Here is a 3804-nt window from a genome sequence, read left to right as displayed (position 1 = left end):
AACCTCCGCGGAGGACGCCGGAAGTCCTGCCCTCCTATGATGCTCACGCACTTACGCACGCACGCACGCACGCAAACATTCCTTCCTGTTGCGCCTCCGAGAACCGCAGTGTCTTCTGGGTTACGAAGTTTTGACCCCGCTTCTGGACTTGCCTTAGAGCGTTGGTCAGGCTTTATATGGCGGGTAGAGGCTCAGTGGCACCGTCATGGGAGCTGGTAACGCCAAAAACAGGACGGGGCTTGGGTTGCTCTTAAAGGCGACATAACCAGATTTTCTTGAAGTAAGGTCTAGGATACTCACAGAAATATGAGGGACCTATGATATCGGATTGTGAAGCACAGCAAGTTCCCAGCGGCTACACCCCCCAAAGAGACACCCCATACCATAAAGGCACTCTGTATTCATGCCTCTCAGCCATATGTTGCTTTTCAAATACACATACAGTGAAGCTTTGACTTCTGTTTATTAAGCTTCAATATGCTTGGTCCAAGAAAACAAAGAAAGACTACATGGCTGGGAATTTGCACAGAAGATAACAGGAGATATCGACGTAGATTGAAAGGGGGAAGCTGTGCCTCTGGATCCAAAAGAAAACATCATTACTGTCTGTACAGTCAGTGATTGCGTTCCTACCAAGAGTGCAATGCTTTTATTCTAGTAATACTTATTACTGGCCGGGCGCGGTGGCTCACGCCTGGAATCCCAGCACTTTGGGAGGCCGAGGCGGGCAGATCACAAGGTCAGGAGTTCGAGTCCATCCTGGCTAACACGGTGAAACCCCGACTCTACTAAAAATGCAAAAAAGCCGGTCATGGTGGCGGGCGCCTGTAGTCCCAGCTACTTGGGAGGCTGAGGGCGGAGAATGGCGTGAACCCGGGAGGCGGAGGTTACAGTGAGCCGAGATGGCACCACTGGACTCCAGCCTGGGCGACAGAGCGAGACTCGGTCTCAAAAAAAAAGAAAAAAAAAATTTAATACTTATTAATTCATGTCTGAAATACTTTACATTTATTTTAAAAGTCTCAATCCTATCTGAAAATGAGAGTGACTGATACATGCCATTTCCTGACAGGACATTTTGTGCCATTCCACAGTTGAAGCATACGTACATAGGGCACGTATTATCCCCAATAAAAACACAGAGTCTCACTCTGTCGCCCAGGCTGGAGTGCAGTGGCGCGATCTCGGCTCACTGCAACCTCCACCTCCGGGGTTCAAGCAATTCTGCCTCAGCCTCCCAAGTAGCTGGGATTAGAGAGCCTGCCACCACGCCCGGCTAAGATTATCTCCTTCCTGAGAAGTGAGTTATCGTTTTTTTTTTTTGTTGTTGTTTTTTTGTTTTTTTGTTTTTTTTTTTTTGTTGAGACGGAGTCTCGCTGTGTCGCCCAGGCTGGAGTGCAGTGGCCGGATCTCAGCTCACTGCAAGCTCCGCCTCCCGGGTTTTACGCCATTCTCTCGCCTCAGCCTCCCGAGTAGCTGGGACTACAGGTGCCCGCCATCTCGCCCGGCTAATTTTTTTTTGTATTTTTTTAGTAGAGACGGGGTTTCACCGTGTTAGCCAGGATGGTCTCGATCTCCTGACCTCGTGATCCGCCCGTCTCGGCCTCCCAAAGTGCTGGGATTACAGGCTTGAGCCACCGCGCCCGGCCTGAGTTATCGTTTTACAGGGAGTTGAAATTGTGAAAATACTTGTGAAATGAAAATTACAGAAATCTATTAATAATGATTGTTAGGTTTTGAAGGGAAGGCGAGGGTTAAAGAAAGGCAGAGAGTTGGCAGCTCTACAGGAATTCAGGTTTTATGTCCAGCACAAGACCTGCAATGGAGAGAACTAGCTTACTGCCAGAACCCACCACCGCTTACAGGCTGGGGCAATTATAGGTCTGGGGGTGGAGTGCGGTGGGGTGGGGTGGGGGCGGTGGGAGGGTATGGCTTGCTGCCCAGGAGGATGGTGGGGTTTTTGTTTGTTTTTTGAGGAGTCTCGCTCTTTTCACCCAGGCTTGAGTGCAATGGCATGATCTCGGCCCACTGCGATCTCCGCCTCCCGGAGTTCAAGCGATTCTTCTGCTTTAGCCTCCTGAGTAGCTGGCTTTAGAGGTGCGTGCTACCACGCCGAGCTAATTTTTTTGTATTTTTAGTAGAGATAGGGTTTCACCATGTTAGTCAGGCCATCCGCCCGCCGCGGCCTCCAAAATTGCTGGGATTACAGGCATGAGCCACTGCGCCCGGCTGAAGGATGTTCATAAAATGTTCCTGAGGCAGTTTGGCCTTTTTTCCGGCAGGGTGTGATAGTGACCTCCCTTGGACCTTTTTCCAGCAGGATGTGATAAGAAAGTCAGGCAGTTGGTCAGAATGTTTCTCAAGGCCCTCACTCCGTGGAATGCTTCACTCCGACCAAGGTCTGTGAAACGGCAGAGGACTTACAGGATGGTGCAGTTTGGACTGACAATGATTAGATTGCTATTCAAAAAAAGTGACAGAAATAGTCCTACAGAAATCTGTGACATGTGAAGGGGGAAAATGCAAGCTTACAGTGAAGTTTGAGCAAAAGTCTGAGAAGTCAAAGAATGAAGTTGAGACTGCCTGTGCTGGAACCTTGGACACATTATGCTTCTGTCTCCTATCCATAATTCTTTTTTCATACTTGAAAACATTGCTTATTAACTGTTTGGAGGGATAAGTAAAGATAATAAATGGAAAGACTTGTCAAAAAATAAAAATGAAGGCCAGGTGCGGTGGCTCACGCCTGTAATCCCAGCACTTTGGGAGGCCGAGGTGGGCAGATCACGAGGTTAGGAGTTCAAGACCAGCCTGGCCAACATAGTGAGACGCTGTCTCTGCTAAAAATACAAAAATTAGCCAGGCATAGTGGTGGGTGACTGTAATCCCAGCTACTCGGGAGGCTGAGGCAGGAGAATTGCTTGAACCCAGGAGGCGGAAGTTGCAATGAGCAGAGAGTGCCACTGCACTCCAGCCTGGGTGACAGTGCAAGACTCCATCTCAAAAAATAAAAATAAAAATGAATAGGGAAGCTGTGTGATGATGTGTATTTACTGCTCTACAAAATGTTCAATTAGCATGTATGAACTGGGTTTCAGGTCAATGGTAGGTACATGGGACACACTGGGAATAGGGCTGCCAGCTGCTGTGTGTATACAGGACTGTTATGTGTCTTCTTAGATTCTGTATTTGTCTTTTTGGTATTCACAAATCACAGGTACAAACTGACAGCCAAAGTTGTTAACTTCTCTGTCTGCAAGCCACTTACTCAGATGTGTGAAACTCATATAAAAAAAACCCCAGTCAGGCTGGGCACAGTGACTCATGCCTGTAATCCCAGCACACTTCAAAACAAAACAAAACAAAACAACCCTGCCTTTAAAAAAGAAACCCTGCCTTAAAAAAGAAGATATTCATTGTGTGTTATTAGGGAATTGCAAATTAAAGCAACAGTGGCATACCACTACACATCTATTTGAATGGCATTTTAAAATCCAAAATACTGAAAATGCCAAATGCTGACTAGGATGAGATGCAAGAGGAATGTTCATTCATTGTTAATTGGATGCAAAAATGGTACAGCCACAGCCCGTCACAGTGGCTCACCCCTGTTATCCCAGCACTTTGGGAGGCCAAGGAGGGTGATCACTTGAGGTCAGGAGTTCGAGACCAGCCTGGCCAACGTGGCAAAAACCTGTGTCTACTAAAACAGGTGGAGGTTGCAGTGAGTCGAGATCATGCCACTGCACTCCAGGCTGGGCGACAGAGCAAGACTCTGTCTCAAAAAAAAAATAATAAAATAAA

This window comes from Trachypithecus francoisi, unplaced genomic scaffold (genome assembly GCF_009764315.1).
Source record: "Trachypithecus francoisi isolate TF-2019V2 unplaced genomic scaffold, Tfra_2.0 Lachesis_group12, whole genome shotgun sequence".
Classification (NCBI taxonomy): domain Eukaryota; kingdom Metazoa; phylum Chordata; class Mammalia; order Primates; family Cercopithecidae; genus Trachypithecus; species Trachypithecus francoisi.
Note: the sequence above shows the minus strand (reverse complement) of the source record.